At 37.9% G+C, this 21,495-nt stretch overlaps 1 protein-coding gene across 3 annotated transcripts in view; it reads right to left on the reverse strand.

Moving 5' to 3' along the window:
* Positions 1 to 21,495, reverse strand: part of LOC129765217 (circumsporozoite protein-like) — a 168,271-nt gene that overhangs the window by 116,075 nt on the left and 30,701 nt on the right. For 2 of the 3 annotated variants that reach the window (XM_055765277.1, XM_055765276.1), the window contains exon 2: positions 2,109 to 2,146. The exons of the other annotated variant lie outside the window; for it this stretch is intronic. The gene's annotated coding sequence lies outside the window, so the exon portion shown is untranslated. The remainder of the gene's footprint in view (positions 1 to 2,108; positions 2,147 to 21,495) is intronic. 3 annotated transcript variants of the gene reach the window in all.

The following is a 21,495-nucleotide window of genomic DNA, read 5'->3' on the forward strand; positions in this document are numbered from 1 at the left end:
ATTTCCGAAAATTCCGGATAATCGAGTCCGACTTGTATTAGTAAATTAAACTATACATTACAGAGGAATAATCAAGTCTACCTGCTCGTATATTGATATTGATTACCTGAGCAAGTGCTGAACTAGACATTTCAAATCAAAAACTAGACTAGAACTCGTCACTGCATCAAATTTTCAATACATCTCAACATATTCGCTAGCATGTTAGCATTAGCAACAGTCCTCTGGTGCAACGACCCATATAAAACATGCAAGCTCGTGTGCTGAGTTGCAGCCATCTAATTGGCGAACAATTGATTCTAATTCGATTTGATTTGATCGCTGATTTGTTTGGAATAGAAACGTGGGCTGTCGAACAGAATGGCATTGCAAACACAAATGCTTGCTCAGCACAAGCCACATCAACCGGGCAGCCAAACCCGAACCTATACACTTACATGTATTTCGTCGGATATACCGGATTTTCCGGAAATGAAAAATCTCGCGTGACAAAACGATTGATATGGATCGTTTAAATGGAACAATCCGATTACAACGCTTTGGTTGGGGCGTTGTTGTCATTTTTCAACTTGAACCAAAGTCAAACAACAAAGTGTAACAGGAGAGGGCAAAGCAAACACACGAACACGAGAGGTGTTTTGTGACTTCATCAAAAATTTACTCGAACACCCCTAGCAGTTACCCAATATGGGAAACTTTATCCATCCATTTGTATTACCCCGTTCCGGAATTCATCTGACGATGAAAAATCTGCAAATCCGGAAACTACCATCCACACTTTGACATAATACAGTCCTGATTTTTTTTTCGGAAAGCGGTCTCGCCGAAGGATACGAACGAATGTTGGGGGGGGGCGGTGAACAGAGGGGGAAGCAGATTTTAATAGTGGAATAATTTATATCATGTAAGCATGCAGTGGCATAATGCCTTCCCGAGTGCATACATAATCGCATCAAGGGCCCAGCAAAGTCCTGCGGGTGGCAGCCAACTCAGCGCTCCATCCGAAAGAACAGAAAGGTCGGCACATCCTTGGGCGCCTTGACCTTTGTGCATGGCCCAAGTGGGAAAATATGTATAAATAAATCCTCCTTATTTTCATTCAGTCGCCTTGTTGTTCTCGCTTTTCTCCTATCTACTTATTTCGAAATATTTCTTTCGGTTCTCTTTCGGGGCTTGATTTAATAGGACACGGTGTCACTCGGGTGTTTTGATGCATCGTGCAAATGTGTCGCACAATACATAAGGACGTGATTGAGAATCACGGTCAAACGTTTTGTGAGGAAAACGAGGATAAGTTATAAAAGTGACGTGAAAAAGGTCAAAGTCGTTTATCTTTTTTTTCCATTGGGGGCGGCGGTGCTGTGTGGTGACCTCTAGTCACTTGGGCGGCTTTTATGAAGGAACTAATAGTACGGAGAATTATGTAGTAGCGCTGGCCCAGCACTGTTTGGAATGGCTTTGGAATGGAATGGAGCATAATAGATCCTGGGATTCAAAAATGTTTGCGAACGTTTTAAATACTGCTGATTATTCCTCAAATACGTCCCGTTTTCAATCACTTATCAGAGTTTTTTGGTTGTTATCTTTAAAGATTCCAACTAAATTATAAATCACAACTTAATTCAATTACTCATCGGTAGCTGTTTTTTTTTATCTTTCACATCTTCCATATGAAGTAAAACAGCACTAAAAGAAAAGTATGGAACCATATTCCTATATATTACCGGCACTTCTTTCCGAATTCCTCTCCACGGTAAGTGAAATTGAATGTGGAACGTTTGTGCATAGTTTTGCCTTCATGGCCCTATACGGCGAAATACGAAACATAACGCGCTGCTGGATGCGAATATGATCATCCCATGTGATGATCAAAACAAATCCCATTCAATTATTTTCATGAAAGCTTCAGCTCCTTTTGCTAGGGCAGTTGGAATGCTTCCTACTCGTAGTCTTCGTAGCCTTTGAAGCTAGCACGGGAAGAATGTTCCCATGGAGAGGGCGTGTAATGATTGATTGCTGAGGATAATGGTCTTACAATAGTGAATGTTTTTTCGGACATCAGGAATTTATCTACCATTATGATTTTGTGTAGGAAACAGAACACTCACTTTTAATGCTTTATTTTGTCCAGAATCGAGACCGTTACCTGCGAAAAAAAAGAGATATATGATTAGATGAGTTTTCAATGGTGGGTTTATTTTGTATTCATTTCAGCTGTTATGCAGAATTATGTTATGGTATTGTTGGGGATTCTGAAAAATAGCGCCACATTTTTTGTATCAGCTTCAATGCACAGTTTAATGATTTCAATCAATAGTCAGTACTACAAATCGATTTTTCATTGTGAAAATCACATGTAATCAAGACGATGTTGAGTTTGTTGAAAAGCACTCTCCTATCTCTGTTGCTAATAATTCCATAAGGCGTTCAAATTCTTCATTTTTCTAATAGTTGTAACGATTTTCTTCAAAGAGAAATTTGAATTTTCAAGTTGATGTTGCATTTCTCATTGCTTGAGTTTACTGTCATCACATTGACCCATTCATAATCTAGGCTTTCTTCTAAATATTGCCTTTTTTTTTGCATTTTAAAGGTGAACAGCACACAACATAGAGAAAATTTATTTCTGCTTCGCATGAAGGACAACAAAAAAAAAACAAATAAACTGCAGCCCGTCAAGCGGCAGACGTCAAACAATTTATTAAACGATTTTATTTAGCTTGCCCTGTTTGTATGTTTATATGTTTGTAACATGTCTGTAGCGTTTTCCCACATTAATAGAAATTTGACCCTCTTCCTGTTGGCAGATTGATCTGAAATTTGGAACACACCTTTATCTCTGCAGTCACTATAAAACTGCGTATTTCATGATCTTGAGAATCCAAGATGGCGGCCACTACAAAATAGCGGATTACATATTTTCTCAATAGAATTCGGCTCCTCTAAACTTATGTAACTGAGCCTGTAAAAATAAACGAATTTAATAAAAATAAAATTCTCAGAACTCCAACAATTTTTTTCAATACCCCATCAAAATGAAAATCAAACAAAAGGGCTATTAGAACGTAGGTCCCCAATAAAGGGTGTGTCACATCAAATTGCATCACGGAAATAACGCTGTAAAAATTTAATTTTTAGGAATTATATCTTCAGCTTTCGCTTATAATCAGATAAGAGTGTATAGATCACGTTGGCCATGCTTCACTGTCAATTTTTCGTAAATTTGGAAAAATGTCGTCGAACGAAAAAGAGCGTCGTGAATTGATCCTGTGCACTCATTTCGAGAATCCGGAGTTGTCACATCGGGACATCGGTAAGATGCTGGGAATCGTCCAATCCACGGTCAGCAGAGTACTAAAACGATACTTCGAGAACCTAACCATCGACCGGAAGGTGAAGAACGGCAAAAATGGATGCTCCGTCAGTGAAAAAGATCGCAAGCACGTAGTTAAGCAGTTTAGACGTGATCCGAGAAGTTCGGTCCGGGATGTCGCCAATAAGCTGAATTTGTCAAGTTCATTCGTCCAGCGGACCAAGCAGCGGGAGGGCCTGCGTACATACAAGGTTCAGAAGGCTCCTAACCGCGACGAAAGGCAAAACATGGTGGGGAAGACGCGAGCCCGGAAGCTGTACACCGAAATGCTCACGAAGCCGCATTGCCTGGTAATGGACGACGAAACCTACGTCAAAGCGGACTTTCGTCAGCTGCCGGGCCTGTTGTTCTTCTCCGCAGAGGATAAATTCAGCGTTCCGGAGGAGATTCGCAAGCAGAAACTATCCAAGTTTGCCAAAAAGTACATGGTGTGGCAAGCGATCTTCTCTTGCGGAAAGCGGAGCGCCCCCTTCGTGATGACCGGCACGGTAAACGGGCAGGTTTACCTTAAGAAGTGCCTACAGGCACGAGGGCCCGACCATCTTCTGACCGGATCTCGCTTCGTGCCACTATTCAAAGGACGTGTTGGAGTGGTACGAAACCAACGGGGTCACCTTCGTGCCAAAGGAAATGAACCCGCCCAACGCGCCGGAGCTTCGCCCAATAGAGAAATATTGGGTGATTATGAAGCAGGACCTCCGGAAGAACCCAAAAGTTATGAAATCCGAGGCGGATTTCAAGAGAAAATGGATTTCTGTTCAAAAAAAACTACAACCTGACGTTGTACAGAACCTTATGGACGGGGTAAAGAGGAAGGTGCGAGCATACGGGCTTGGGCTCGAAGTATGAATGAAAAGAAAATGCCAAAAGTTATTTAATAGTTTCTATTTTACTGTCTAAAATTTTCAAAAGGATCGGTCTACTGGGCGAATTTCTACAGCGTTTTTTCCGTGATGCAATTTGATGTGACACACCCTTTATACCAATTCCCAATAATCAATAATGGCCAATTCCTTTTTTTAATGGTTTCATTTAGCTTGACCTGTTTGTATGTATATTTGAATATCTGTGGGGTAGGTACCATGTATTTTTGCAATCCCATCAATGTCGGAATTAAATGAAATGATTTGACTAACAGAATACAGTACATCATAAAAATATTCCGAGGAAAATTAGGTAAGAAATACAAAACTAAAAAAAAATTTGAATGGTTTTATTATAGAGAAATATGCTGATGATACAAATAATGTACTAAAAACTACAAAATAAAAAGTGAAAAAAAAACTTCTTAAGTTAAACGGTTTCTTTGTGATTAAACATAATAATAATACAGACAATGTCCTAAAAGCTAGAAATTAATTAGGCAAGTAGCAGTTAGCAGTTATCATACCCCTTCTTTCATTAATCAAGGAAATTGATATGACTAAAATAAAATCGTGGGGCACGTAAGATTTCCATTATCCGCATTTAATGATTTCATCATACGCCCTGCGATTTTATTTTAGTCTCATCAATGTCCTTGATTAATGAAAGAAGGGGTATGATAACTGCTAACTGCTACTTGCCTAATTATTTTCTAGCTTTTAGTACATTGTCTGTATTATTATTATGTTTAATCACAAAGAAACCATTTATCTTACAGTTTTTTTTTTACTTTTTTATGTTCATAATACATGCGAAACTGTTGTTGACTGTTGTTGGGGACTGCTTCTAAAGGTATCACACATATATCACACAAATGAATAAATCTTGTTCAACTTTCATATATTACTATTTCACTGCTCTTTCATGTAAAAAAAATTTCGAGCAGTACGACATGGGAAATTTATTACAACCGCAAAGGGTTTTTGTTTATCCCAACAGTTTTTATTTTATTAGGCTCATTTAGCAATTCAGCTGTAACAGAGCCGAGTTCATTCGTGTACATTTTTTATCTTAACCCTCTACAGCCCAAACCCGCCTTTAGACGGGCTTCGCGGATTCTCTTTTCAAACTATTCAGACATTATTTTCAATGTTCACCCCCACTAGAATATCTTTAGAATATTTTCATCTATCACACATACACATTGTTTTTATGCTGGCAGCTTTCTGCCAGGAGTATTTCATGTTGAAAGTCGGAGATTAAAGTGGAGAAGGAAGGGCGGTAGAGGGTTAAGATAACTTTTGTTGTATATTACACTGTTACCATTTTGAGGTGTACGAGTATCGCTATCTATCGATAAACATTTGTTTTTATCTATAACACAGTAGCCGTTTAGGCACAAGAGAATTCCTATTCTATTGATACACAACACATGTCGCCTTTTTTCAACGTAAGAATATTGCTATTGTTCGAATGTTCACAGTTGGGCTGTTCACAGCGGGACTGTTGATATCAAGCTTCCTTTGTTGCGTTATTAACAGTACCAATTACCGATGCAGCAGACCGAAAATGTGAGCGGTAAGGGACTGGGATTACCGACACATGATGATTGTTGCGTGAACATAGAAGCTAGAATAACACACTAAGATGGTCAGTTGAGGGGCCCTGAGTTATGAGCTCATGATCGTTCGCTTAGTAAGTAATATTGTATGAATCATTGTATCTCATTGTATTGAGTTTATACAATAGGCTCTGACACGCATCGACTACTTGCCTCTTTTCAATGTTCCATTTACCAGATAACATCAAATGAAGTAAGGCATGATTCGCAATAACTTGAGCCAGCGCCACGTGATTTCCACGTAGTTCATAAGTTGTGGATACTCATTTCACTTCTTTTTCGTTTTCTGTTTCTCTTTCTCTTTCTCTTTCTCTTTCTTTCTCTTTCTTTCACTTTCTCTCACTTAATATTGTATGAATCTTTCTCACATCGTAATATTGTATGAATCATCATTGTATCTCATTGTATTGAGTTTATACAATAGGCTCTGACACGCATCGACTACTTGCCTCTTTTCAATGTTCCATTTACCAGATAACATCAAATGACGTAAGGCATGATTCGCAATAACTTGAGCCAGCGCCACGTGATTTCCACGTAGTTCATAAGTTGTGGATACTCATTTCACTTCTTTTTCGTTTTCTGTTTCTCTTTCTCTTTCTCTTTCTCTTTCTCTTTCTCTTTCTCTTTCTCTTTCTCTTTCTCTTTCTTTCACTTTCTCTCACTTATTTGTGCACTTAGCCACTGGTGCTGTTGTGGTCGTGTAAAACAGCCTTAAATTCCAGCCGGCCATGGTTCAATTCCTGCTTGGCAGTAGTAGTAGATGTAGTAGGTGTAGTAGATCTTACGAAGAGCAGCAAACCTTGAGTCAGATGTTTACACCGGGATCAGCGGAACTATGACATGACGTGTATCACGATCAGTGCGGCATTGAGTGGGGTTCATAACTTCGCTGTTATTTATACTTTGAATATCAAAAGCAACAAATTGATATTCATCAAAAGTTCATTTGCTCATATTCACTGGTTGTCTGGATCTGTTATTTTGATTTTCGTTTGGAATATATATGTTTTCGGTGTAACCTAGCTCGAAAATCTTTGCATTTGAGCTTAGCGGAGACGATTTTTTTCAACACTGATCACGGTCCGAGAAAAGAAAGAGGGAAACTTCAGGAAAAGTTTAAAGACGAAGTAGTTAATATTGAACAAAGTGATGGCGTACCATCAAAATCAGAAAGAAGAATTAGAAAGAAGAGGGAAAAAAGATCAGTACCAGAAGCAAACAAAAAGGGGAGAGCGAGTTGAGCAGCATACGGGAGTGGACGTGTGTTTTCTTACTCCGCGATGTCTCCTCTGTGTGCTTGCTTCTTCTGTCGTTTAAGTGTTTTATAAATCGTGAAACCAATGAAAGTGTTCTATTTATTAAGCTAAGCTGAAAACCAGTGGAATTTGGTTGAATTCGTTGGAGTGATTGTGGAAATAAGTATGCACAGTAACGCATCAAATCGGGTGAAGCCATTTTTTTTAGCTTGCATTTGTCTCCGATCGTTATGCTCCTAATTTTTTTTTCGCTCTTCGCCGCTCCCAAGTGTCGTGCTCTCCGTTTCGCAATTTACTCTTAGTCGGTGTGCTTTTGATTTCGTATAGTGCTTTCAGCCGTCGCGCTCTCGGATTCCCAATGAGCTTTCAATCGTTTCGCTCTCGGTTACGCACAGTGCTCTCAATCGTCGCGTTCTCGATTGTGGGTATCGCAATGCGAATTTTTAGTGCCGCAGTGAATGTATCACTCACCACAAAAGAAATCGCTGACATGTGAAGACCTAGGATAGCAAATAAGTTTTCTATCTAACGATAGCACCCCTCTCTCATACACATACATATTGAATTTGCATTTTTTTTCTTCACACATCTACAGGTAACATGTGAAGTAGTTTCATTAATTCATCAGTTCATTTGTCTCATTCAAGAATTCATAACTTTGAATTCTGGAAATCAGATATTGAATGTCGTATCTCGAACATCGTATTTCATTTCAGATATCATAATCAGGTACTGGTTAGCAACGGCAAAACAAACGCGTAGTATAAAATTAAATATGTTTGCATATTGATCAGGCCCTGTGTTATTCGTGCAAAGTAGTGTAGGTTTGATGCTTACTGTGTGTTGCGAGTGATTTCAGTTTTTGGATGTTAGGATCAAGACTTATATAATTCAGACTTTTGCCTTATGTAATTCTTCGATTTATTAATTAATTAATTCTTCAACCCTTTATTAAGTTTCAAATCACAAATCATATGGTTCAATATAACGGAATATATGGTGGGTCGATTGGTTACAGAGGTTCTCTCGGTTGCAATCTCGGGTTTCCCGCAGAAGGTCCTCCGCCGTCGCGATTAGATTCCTAATCGTGACGGCGAGTGATGTCATTGCAAGGGGCCTGATGGGGTGACCGGGAGGGCTCGATTGTTACTAGAGAGGTTTTTTTTCGGTGACCTTCTCAGGTTTTCCAAAAATAACCAAATTAAAGTTGCGATACAGAGAGCCTGATTACGAGCGTCACTTCACGGTGAGAGCGAGAAGATTTATATGCAAGGTTTCATACACTTCATCTCGTTTTCGCCGTGGGGTGATGTTCGTGATCAGGCCCGAAGTAGGCGTGATGAACAGCGAAACATATCGCCGAGTCGATTGGCCTTGGAGGAGTTCTCTCGGTTACCTTCTCAGGTTTCCCAAAGTTATTTTTCTGCGATGAAATTTCGACTAAAATAATCAAATAACAATAGCTGGTCCAATAAATTGTTTAGACTTTCCTTCTCAGGTAACTTAAAGATAATCTCTGCTACGCGTTGTGACACATGAAGTTTTTGTTTCGTCAAGTAGTCAATAGTTCGCGTTTACATAATCACATGACTTACCGCAGTGAATCCTGATTTTTCTTAACCATTCCCACTAACAACTATCCCTTCCATGATAAACGCTAGGGAACCACGCTATAGAGGCGACCCTTCTGGCCTTCGGGCGGCGAATATCATACTAACATTCCTTCCCTTCCCCTGGTGACTGTAAGGATGTGGCCGGCATCGTTATTGACCATTTAAAGCTCGAATTACCGAAAATTGCATAACGAGAATGATTTGCTAGTCCCAAGCGTCATTCTGTGTGTTCTTTGTGCAATTTGGTTGGTTCAGGTCAATCACGGAGAGCAACTACGAATTGTACAGTCTACCCAAGCTCAAGCTCAAGCTCAGTACCAGAAGCAAACAAAAATTTAGGCGCACGCAGAAAGGCAAGCTATATTTTTTTATCCCACTAATGGCTTCGGTTTGAGGGTATTGTTTTCTTCTCCCTACTTTCCTTTTTTATTCAAATTCAATTTCATTCGATGTGGTATAACGGGAGGCAACTAAAATTTTGGTATTTTCTTCGAGGTCTCTATGCTCAACAACAAAGAAGCTCAGAGAGAAACGAGAGTGTGTAGGTGTTATCTCTATCTCTCTCTTCTGTTTCTCCTAGTATTTTTTGTTTTGTTTATGCTAGCTCAGTTCTGCTCAAAATGCCGTTGAAACAAGAACCATTTTGCGAGCGCGTTGTAAATTTCAACGAAAATATTGCGGCTTCGACTGTTTACTATATCCTAAGATCCCCAACTCGTAACTCGTACTCCTACTCGTAAGCAAGTTAGTGGAAAACCAGCCACAATCATTGACGCCAAAGATCTTCGTTTTTTTTTCTCGTGTTTTTAATAACAAGAATTCACTTAGCCAACGGGATGCCGCAAAAAAGTTCAGCTGTTCTCACCAGCACATCTGCAAAACATTAAAAAGAGTTATAAAGGAAGTTGTAATTGAGGGTTACGGCGAAAATGATTGACGTTCAGGCAATACTATGTTCAGAATGCAAAAATGAGGGCATGTTTGAGAGGTTATTGGGTGTGCAACTTAACATTTATTTGAATAATAAAATTAATCAATACATTATTTAAAGTATTGGCCATTGCTAGTCTCTACTTTTTGGCAATTTACGAATTCCGTCGCGAAAGAAGCATTCATCTTTTGAAGCCAAGAATAAATTCAGTCAATTATTGATACCCTGTTCTGAAGTAAAGCGTATTCCACTCAAAGTGTTCTGCATCGATCGAAACAAATGGTAGACGGAAGGGGCAAGGTCTGGGCTATAAGGCGGGGGAATCAGAATTTCCCATCCTCTATTTTCCACATAGTTTTTACCTCGAACTGCAACATGAAGTCGAGCGTTGTCACGATGGAAAATTATCGACTCGTGTCTGATCACATAATCTGGACGTTAGCTAGCTTCAAACGAATCAATCGTTGCCTGTAGAAGTTTCCATTTATCTTTTCACCAAATTTTAGCAGCTTACGGTAGATCACACCCTTTTGATCGCTCCAAATACAGAGCATTACTTTGGCCATGCGCTTGCGCTTAAGTTGCATTTTTCTTCCACTGAAACACAAAATCAAAACTTCCCGCATATGGTGCTTTTTTGCAACGACCCTCGACCAGTAAAAATTGAACTCGTTGTGCAAAACTCAATGACTTGTAGGGGAAGTCCGGGCAAGACGCCCCTGTTAAGCTGTTTCAGATTTATAGAAATCGCATCAACCGTTTACACTAGCGTGAACTTCTATAATGAATATATTCATATTTTCGGTGAATTTATTAACCTGAAGTAGAACTGCATCCAACTTTAGTGATTTCTCACCTGTGAGAAATTCCCAAGCGTTTCCATATGCTGAATTTATTCAAGTTATATATACCTCGAATAAGTGTATCATATCTATTATCACAAGTTTACACATGTTTTCACGGGAATAAATCCGTCTATAGCTATAGATCTACCTAATGTAAACCCGTCATAAGGTTTGTATTATTCTGAATAATGGATGGATTTTAGTAGTCAGAAACATCGAATTGATTTGTTCGTTCTGGTTTTTATTACGTTTTACAAAAAAGATATGTGGAAATGGTTTTATGCCTTTCCGAAACCATCCGGGTATAAAATAATTGGAGAAAACATCTGAATATATTGGTAACACCGGAACTGACCAACTCTTTATTAACTTCCATACTGGAGCGATGTGCCCCATTATGAGATGGATTATGAAATTGCATTTTGGTATAAAAATTAATTTTTGACATTTTTTTATTTGAACTCAGTTGACAGCTCTAGTAACATTTGATAATATATTGGAGTTTGCAAAATTCAAATAAGTTTTTGATGCTTCAAAAGCCTTATGCCAAAAGCGGTCAAAGTTGCATGAAATCATGCAGTTTTGAATATATTATGATTTTATGAAGATAGACATGGTTTTTGGTGCTACAATACATTTAACTGTATTTATAATTTAAAAAGGAAGTTATAGGCACAGAAAAATCCTGCCAATTACCACGTTTTTCATGATTTTTCATGGTGGTGCGTCTTACCCAGAGTTCCCATATACAATAATTGGTTGACAGATGTCGACAATTCACGATTTAGCAAAAATCAGCTGTCGCCGTCGACCATTTACAGTCCTTCGAGTCATCTTGTGGAAACGGAACGAATCAAGTTGCACATCCAATACAAGATACAAGTTGTGTTGGACCGTAAAAGGAAGCAAAATCTGGAGGCAAATAAACACTCATTTAAGCTCTACGAGAATTTCCTGATGCAATAAGATTGCATCATTGTGGATGAAGAACCGTACAGCAAAGCCGAAGACTTCAAAATAAGAAAACGACGATTCCGAAAAGGTTCTTCGTTTGGGAAGCAATATGTAGCTGCTGACTGAAAAGTAATACTGTTCCAAATTCTGGAACGATCTGGAACGAATCGGTAAATTTATCGAAAGAGTACCCTCAAAGAAGATTACCGTTTTTGGTGCAACGAAGGTCGGTTGTCTTTTCTGGCCCAACTTGGCAAGCTATAACTATTCAAAATCGACCAAACAGGCTTTGAAAAAGGTCATTTGGAAAACTTGGAGTGAATTTTAAACCATAAAAAAGAGCGTTGACTGCTCGCTAGCTGTAACGAGACTGTAGTAGGAAAAAAAAATACTTTTTTATATTAAAGAGGTTTAAAACTTCATAAATTTTTCGCCTATAGCCTTGCAAAGATCAAAAAGCAAATCAAAACTAATACTCGAGTTAGATATCAATGCAATTTGAAATTTTTTAAGTTAGATTGAGAGAATAAAAGTAATTTACCATATATTCTGTGTTTCTCCGTGGACAGCATTGAGCTGGGTGTTCAAAGGTGTGAAGCGAAAATGTGATAGATTTTCAGGAGGAATAAACACACCTTTAAAATAAAAATTATGAATGTCAATTGACTTTCCGTATCAAATACGTGACAACAGATCCAATCAAGAACAACTGCAGGCCAAGGAGACTTATAAGCGTTCAAAATGTTAAATGTGTTACAGGTTCAAATTTCATATTTTTATTTACACCTTATGACTCTCTGTTTACTTAGTCTTACGTTGTATTGCATGATATTACTCTAGCAAGATTTCCGTGTCCGAATTTTCTCGTGTTGAACCTTTACTATGGTTGTAAAGTACTTCTGAAATTTGCCATCTAAACACACGACCGACAAAAAAAAAGTTTCCAATTCATCTAAACTCATTAAATTATGACTGTGAATTAATAACAGCAAAATATAACGTTTCACGAAAGGAAAATTCTGTGTTAAGCTTCCTTGTATCTGCTGGCTTGTTGGCTAATTCTAAATTATGTTGTCAGAACTTTTCGCATCCATCTCCCTCGCCAACCAAAATTCCAAAGAGCCCCCCAGAGCGATAAGTCCTATTAATAACCGTCATCAAATTCACAACATCACGCCCAAAAATATGCGAACAAACAAATTTCCCATAAATCAGCCCGCAGTTAGTCAATTTCCCCTACTGATTTATAACCGCCCAAACGGTCGATCTTCGATTCGTCTCTCGACTCTCTGTGCGGCATCATCTCTCGAGAGCTTCCGAAGAAATAGACGCGCGGACAAAGGCATCCTCTGGCATCTATATGGAAGTCACACACATCCCTGCAACGCCCCGGGAGAATTGTCCATTCAGCGGAGCGTGTCGCCCTCCAGTGGACGGGAAAATTTAATGGCGTTCTGGAAACTGACCCCCCATTCTGAAATAAAATGATACATCGTGCCGCTGGAGCTTTAGTAAGTTTACCGCGCCACACCGCGCTAGAGTTTCTTCGGTTGAGGCTTTCCTGTGTCTGTATATCCTCGATCCTCGATGGTAGCACAACTAACAACACATGTTCCGCTAGCTCCCCATGCTGCCGTACCAAGTGACCCAATGAAAATCGTTCGAGAGAAAATTGCGCTCGAAAATAATAAAACTTGACTTTTATGTTTCCATCCGCCGCTGTCTGCTGGTTGCGATTGTGACTGCGTCCTGTCTCTTTGTGTGCAAAAAGTTATAATTTTCATATCACGAACGTCCCTTAGTCAGTCTCTGGCCACTGCTTAGCAACAAATAGCGGCAGGGAATTCTACCGCCATCACTGAGGGGATATAGTGCCGTGGTCAGAGACTCGCGGAAGGGTGATTTTATGGCGCGCTTGTGTTTAGCAATAATATTTCATAGACTTGGACTAATAAACCTTTTTTGGGACTCTCGGCAAGGAAGGGATGGATTCGGCAATGTGTCAGGTTTTGACGACGTTTGCACGTTTCCACTGCCGCAGTGCCAAATCATCTTTGATGGTAGGCGACAGAGAAGAGCCTTAAAACATTGCCCGTCCCTAAATTAATTAGAAGTCAGCTAGATGATTGCTTTTGCGGCACTCTGTCGAATGAAGCAAAATGCAGGAATAACATAAAATACAATTAGTGTGGTTTCGAATCAACCCTCTGTGTGAATGAAAACTACTTTTTGACATAGGACTACGTATTTGATATCTGTATAGGTGGGTCACTCTACGAAAAATGTAACGAAAAATCAAGAGATTTCAAATGCATATTACGCAGAATAGTTTTCACGATGTATGTTATAATATATTCTGCTAGCTGTCCCGCCAAAAAAATATTTTTCGTTATCATTATTCACGTTTTCTTATTAAGCGCACGTTCATGGGTCCAATCACAAAACTGTTCATTGATTGATCTTTTCCGAAATTTTTCAATTGTCATGTGTGGTTGGAATAAATTTGGTTGAAATATGTACATTATTTTTATGGGACCCCCTCTCCTTTCCAGAGGAGGAAGGGGTGTCATACCATCATAGAAACATTTCTCGTACCAAAAAACCCTCTCATCCCAAATTTGGCTGCATTTGCTTGATTAGTTCTCGAGTTATGCAGAAGTTTGTGTTTCATTTGTATGGCAGTCCCCATCACCTCAGAGAGGGGGTAAGTGTATCGAACCACCATAGAAACATTTATTGCTACCTAAAATTTCCATATGCATTCTCCATTCGGGTTATGCAAATCAACCCTACCCCCCTCCTTCTGAAACCACCGTGCACAATTTTGGTTCCGTTTGCTTGATTATTTCTTGAGTAATGCAGCCCCCTCCCACCTTAGGGAGGGGGAAGGAGTGTCAAACCACCATAAAAACATTTATTGCCTCCTAAAACCTCCATATACCAAATTTGATTCCTTTTGCTTGATTAGTTCTTGAGTAATGCAGAAATTTGTATGGCAGCCCCCCACTTAGAGAGAAGGGAAGGGGTATCTAACCATCGTAGAAACGTTTCGTGCCCCCTAAAACCTCCACATGCCAAATTTGGCTCGGTTTGCTTGATTAGTTCTCGATTTATGCTGAAATGTTTGTTTTTTTTTGTATGGCAGCCTCCCTTTAGAAAGGGGGAGGAGTGTCGAACCACCATAGAAACGTTTATCGATCCCTAAAACCTCTATATGACGAATTTCATGCAAACTCGTCTTAGGAATTGGCAGCACCATCTCAGATAGGAATGAAACGTTGTGGGTGTAAAGACATAGGTCATTTAAGCAACTTTGCATACTTTATATATTCGAAAAACAATTAGACTACTTTTTGGAAAAATCCAAATTTTTTTTCTTTATTTTTTACAAAAATTCATATCTTTAAAACTATGATACCTACAAAATTCTTGTCAAAGGATGAAATGTAGGAAATTGTTTAAAATTTCGCAAAATATTACCAAAAAAATTTTGGAAAAAAATTTCGCTGACAAAAAGTTATTTTGAAAATTAAAATTAATTTTTCTCAAAAACGTATTTTTTTTAAATTCCCAAAAATATATATATGAATAGCCCTTACAATTTCCAACAAGTCATCCACACATCGGAAGATGGGCTCTTTTACAGGGAAAAAGTTTTTCGAACAACAACTTTTTCATGTTTTTTTTTTTGAGAAAAATACAACTTATCCTTATTTACTTTAAAGTCAAGATAGCGATATAATGTATTCGACAAAGTTTTAGATCTTGTTAAAATATAAACTTTTGTCGAAGACATCAACTTTCTATCTGTTATAGTCAGTGTTTGGATTTCGATCAAAATCGAATGATACACAAATGTGTCATGCAAGTAACCTCTCACGAACATATAACCAAATATGAGAGGATTATTCAGATACTCGTTTGAATGACAGTAATCACTTGTGTTACACTAAATGATTGAACCAAGAGAGGAACGAAGACTGTTGTTTGCATACTCGAGCTGTACCAAACACACAATTTTCGAAGCCTGCATACAAGTTTGAACCGCATATATCGTCCCGCTCTACTATAGCGAAACCCACTGCACAGACAAGCGCAAAGCAATATATGATACAAGAAAAAATACGTCATCATTCGGTCACCATTTGCGGAGAGCAACGAATGGGAAAAGAGAGCGGTGTTGCTAGTAAAACTATGCGGTCTGTATGAATATACATATTTCAAGGGATAGCGGCGTTAAAAATGGAAAATGTGATCTGTCTACCCTTCCCTTAGTCTCTATCGAGCTAAATAATCAGAAAGTTTGCACTCTCTGAGATTTAAAAATCAGGATCTGCTACATTAGCTGAATATGAATCATTCGCTTTGCGTAGTCCGTACGATCCTGCTGTTGATGATGCATGGAGAGGTTGGATATGTATATGTTAGAGGCAAAGAAGAAAATAAACTTTCTGCGCCGAAAGCGTATATGATGGTTCTGCTTGCGTGTCGGTGTATCATGAAGTGCGAACCGATGCAGAGTTGTCTCGTTCTCTTTTGTGTCGTGATTTGCAGCACGTAACAACAAAAGAATGCAAAGAATGGATCATTTGGCAAACACAACAGTTTTTGGAATATATGTCATTTTTGTATGAAGACTCCTGAAAAAAATAATGTTTTGCTCGTAACATTTTTGTGTGTAAATTCTCAGGTTTGACATGTTCTTGACATGTTTCTAAATAGAGAAAGGTGTGTAGATCATTTAAAATGCGATAATTTATACATAAAAATGTAACGAATTGAACATTAATAGCATTTTTTCAAAGAAAAATATGAACTAGTTGTTGTTCGACAAACTTTTTCCATATAAATGTGCCCATCGTTCGATGGATGGGTGACTTGTTGTAAATTTAAAGGGCTATTTATATAATTTTTTTCAGATCTATTATAACACATGTTTTCGAGAAAAATTAATTTTAATTTTCAAAATATTTCATTTTCAATGAAATTTTTTTTCCAAAAATTTGTTTGATATTTTTTTATGAAAATCTAAGTAATCTCCTACATTTTATTCTCTGACCAACTTTTTGTAGATCTTATAGTTTTTAAATTAAGATTTTTCGAAAAAAAAAGATAATAAAACTCAAAATTGAAAAAAAAACTACAAAAAAATCTATCAGACCTCCAAATTTTTAGTCAAAGGATGGAATTTAGAAAACTATTTTGGTTTTCATTAAAAATTATCAAAGCATTTTTTGGAAAAAAATTTCATTGAAAAAAAAATATTTTGAAAATTAAAATTGAAAAAAAAAAATTTTGGATTTTTTTTGTAAAAATTTAAACACTTTCCTATATTTCATCCTTTGACATGAATTTTGTAGGTATCATAGTTTTTAAGTTAAAATTTTTGTAAAAAATTAAGAAAATTCCAAAAAGCAGTCTAATTATTTTTCGAATATTTCAAGTATGCAAAGTTACTTAAATGACCCATGTCTTTACACCCACAACGTTTCACCGCTATCTGAGATGGTGCTGCCAACGGCTAATCGAGTTGGCATGAAATTCGTCATATGCCAAGTTCGATTCCATTTGTTTGATTAATTCTCGAGTTATTCAGAATTATCCGAAGAAAAGTACGAAAATTCATCAAAACTGTAAAGTAATATTTTTTTAAACATTTTTTCTGAAATAACAACACAATTATCTGTACTTTGAAATAAAAAATTGTTTATACCTTTAACCAATCCCAAGATACAACTGGGTTTGTGATTCCAGATTCTAAATGACTAATACTTTAATCAACAGTGCGAAGAGCAACATCATCAGAAAGGTTGGCTTCATTTTCTAGTTGAACTTTTTCATCATTATTTACTAACCTTACCCGAACAGCAACACATTAAAGTAATACAAATCGGACTCGATTATCCGGAGACTCGATTATCCGGGATTCGATTATCCGGAGTATTTTATTTTTGATTTTCGGAAATTTCGAATAATTTGTATAATAATTCCACACCTAATAACGAATATGGGTATCAAATGGAAGGGCTTAACTAGTAGAATGTAGTTAATTATGAAAAATGCAAATCCAAAATGGCGGCGACTACATAATGGCGGATTTCATATTTTCTCAGAACCCCATCAATAAAGATATCAAATGAAAGGGCTTGACTAGTAGAATACAGTTATTTATGAAAAATGTAAAACAAGATGGCGGCCACTACCAAATGGCGGATTACATATTTTCTCAGATCGATATGGGTATCAAATGAAAGGGCTTGACTAGTAGAATGCAATTATTCATGAAAAATTCAAATCTAAGATGGCGGCCACTAGAAAATGGCGGATTTCATATTTTCTCAGAACCCCATCAATATGGGTATCAAATGAAAGGGCTTGACTAGTAGAACACACACAGTTATTTATGAAAAATGCAAATCAAACATGGCCGCCACCACAAGATGGCGCCATATATATTTTTTCACAACCCCGTCAATATGGGTATCTAATGATAGGGTTTGACTAGTAGAACACAGTTATTTATGAAAAATGCAAATCCAAAATGGTCGCCATCACAAAATGGCGCCATTATTTTTTTCAAAGCTCCATCAATATGGGTATCAAATGAAAGTGCTCGACTGGTAGAACACAGTAGATCATGAAAAATCCAAATCCAAGATGACCGCAGTTCCCAAATAAACAATTACTTTTTAATGGTTCCATTCAGCTTGCCCTGTTTGTATGTATGTTTGAATGTTTGTAGGGTTGTCCGACATTAATAGAAAATTGAGACCGTTCCTGTTGACTGATTGTTCTGAAACTTGGAACATACCTTTAATTCTACTGTCATAATAAAACTGCGTATTCCACCGCTAAAAAATGGCTGCATGGCTTGACTTGGAGAATCCACTACACTATGAACAACATAACATAAATTCGAAATGGGCGCCGCCACAAAATGGTCGACTATGTATTTTTGCAAACCCCTCAATATTGATATCAAATGAAATGATTTGACTAATAGAATACAGTACATCATCAAAATATTGCGAAGAAAATTAGGTAAGCAATAAAGATTAAAAAACATTTTTTTTTAATGGTTTTAATGTAGAGAAGTATACTGATGATACAGATAATTTACTAAAAACTAGAAAATAAAATAAGTAAAAAAACGTAAAAGTTAAACGGTTTAATGTACTAAAAGCTAGAAAATAATTAGACAAGTAGCAGTTAGTAGTTATTACATCCGTTCCTTCATTAATTTAGGGCAATGATGAGACTAAAAAAAATCGTGGAGTATAATGATGAAACAACTAACTGTGGATAATGAAAATCCAACGTTTATTTCTTATCTTATTTTCTTCGGAATATTTTCATGATGTACTGTATTCTATTAGTCAAATCATTTCATTTGATACCGATATTGAAAGATTGCAAAAAATACATAGTCGACCATTAAGTGGCGGCGACCTTTTAGAATATATGTTGTTTATTATGTTTTGTGTTCTCCAAGTCAAGTCATTCAACCATTTTTGAACGATGGCCAAATTAATTTTTCAAGATTATGGAATACGCAGTTTAACAATGACAGTAAAATTAACTCTTTGTGGTCGTCTGTCTGCTCTCAGCCACCATACCTTTTTTACCGTTCTGGTCGTTTGTCTGCTCTCAGCCACCACAGCAAGAAACCATGCTTATATTTTACTCAACCAAGTATCAGTTTATGCTTTTCCTAAACGAAGCTCGATGTCTAGTGAACCTGTTCACGAATCAATACGATGCTCCTATGAGTAACAGATAACGGTACTCAGTATCACCAGTAGTCACCCACACAAGACAACGCACAGTGCGTTGAATGCATCGAAATGTGGGACAAAAATCATAACGATACCCACATTGATGGGATTTTGAGAAAATATATACATAATCCACCATTTTGTAGCGGCCGCCCTCTTGGATTTTCAAGATCATGGAATACGCAGTTTTATAATGACACCAGAGATAAAGGTGTGTTCGAAATTTCAGATCTATCGGTCAACAGGAAGCGGGTTAAATTTCTGGTAATGTGGTACAGCGCTACATACAAAGATACAAAGTTACAAAGTTACAAAGTCACAAACATACAAACGGGTTAACCTAGATAAAACCGTTTAATAAATAAGTGCAAATCATATTTATATTACGTTTACCGTGAGAAAATTCGTTTTTTATGACTCGATTATCCGGAGTGAAAACAAAATCAATACTCCTGATAATCGAGTCCGACCTGTATAAGCCATGTTCCTGAGTTCTTTATTATGCTTCGATATAACGTACGATTCGATTCAACGTACAATTTCGAAAGTAAAATGCACGTTATATCGATGTTCCCCTGTATCACCATCTTTTTTCCACACCAACGTGATACGAACCTCAATGCCGTCAACGCGAAAATCTGAGCCAATTAATTTACTATTTTCTGGCATCGCATACTAGCGATCGTCTACTGCCTCCGACTGCACGCGTTTGTAGACAAGCGTCTTGAGCATACGCTTCGAGCTGACATGTGACATCGATTAGGGTTCTTTGCGGTCCCCCACGGCCTACGTGGAAAAGTAAAGTCCTCTCGGAATGGCCTAGCGAAAAAAAAGCTGCTGCCAAACACCGAGCACATATGGACCGTGCCACACTCAAGTTCAACCATCTGTCGTAAGCGCGTGTTTCCCCACGGAGCGGGAAATGATTATTTGTTTATATTTGCATTCTACTTATTTTTAGACTTTTCGTTTCCGGCAGTTCGTCGCTCGAATCAGCGCTGCGAAGTGTTTCCCGGGAGTTTCTTTTTGCGCTTTAATATTATTCCAAGCCTAGTGATTTTATGTCCAGATGATCTAAACGTTGATTGATGTGGAAAAAAGGAGGTTACCCGGCAAGTAAAATATACATATTTGAGTGATATTTTGTGCCGCTTTGCGGTTGTTTATGATCTGCGTTAGATTATCGCACCACCATTGAATTCCAAACGAACAGGGACAAACCATTTTTCTGCTTCTCCTTATCTGAACAGCTCTCAAACGAAAATAACGCACAATCAAACCCTTTCGAAGTTTGAAGCTCCCACTCGCCATTGGATTCCACCCAAAGGGTGAGAATCAATTTTCCAATCAATTTTTATGTTTTCCTCATATTAACGAGATCTCGAGAGTTGAGATCAGCGAACTTTTTTCCCGTGGATGGCGAAAACCAACACACGAGAATGTAAGTCAAGGGTGTATTTACCATACACACCATACACACCAACAAGAAGGATGTTTTTCTCGTTTATGGATGAATTGACGGGGAAAATGCGATGAAGCAGTGACACGTGTAATGTGAGAGTGTGTGAGACAAACAATTTCCCAACGGTGCTCACCCACTGAATTTTGAACTAATCACCGCAAAATTTACTTTTGACATTTTTCCTTACCAATTGGACAAAGATGGCGTCAGTGGTGGTGTGATTAGCGTAAAAGTCTCACGCCCTAAATTCTCTGAGGCAAAAGAAAAAAAAACTTCTGGTCACGTACTTCCTTCGGAAGGGAAGCAAGACTGTGGGCCGCTCGCTAATGTTTTGATAGGTCTGATAGGGAGGAGAAATGCCTTCCTGGTGTCAGTGATTGGCCTTTAATGTGGCGGAAGTAGACCAACGTGAGGAATGATTGATTCGACAAGTTTGTGACATGTTTCGTAGGAGACCCTTTCCTGCGTCAATACAATACATACAATACATTAATAAACTGCTTGTGGATATTTTGACTTACATTTCGTAGCACAAATTCTAGTCTTAAGATTGAACTATTAATAATAACTGCGCTTATTTTGACAAGTTCCATTTTAGAGAAATTTCTATTCATGAAAAGGGTAGAACTGGGTGAATATGTTAATTTGACACGACAATGAAATTCATCCAAGTATTTGACCAAAAATCGTCACCAAGAACGCCGGGATGGAGGAATTTTATTCTCCACGAAGAGTTTTCCGCCAGCAACCAACGATAATGGCCTGAGGGTAATAAATTTCGCCAAAGCCAGAGGTGTG

Source organism: Toxorhynchites rutilus, chromosome 2 (assembly GCF_029784135.1).
Source record: "Toxorhynchites rutilus septentrionalis strain SRP chromosome 2, ASM2978413v1, whole genome shotgun sequence".
Lineage (NCBI taxonomy): Eukaryota > Metazoa > Arthropoda > Insecta > Diptera > Culicidae > Toxorhynchites > Toxorhynchites rutilus.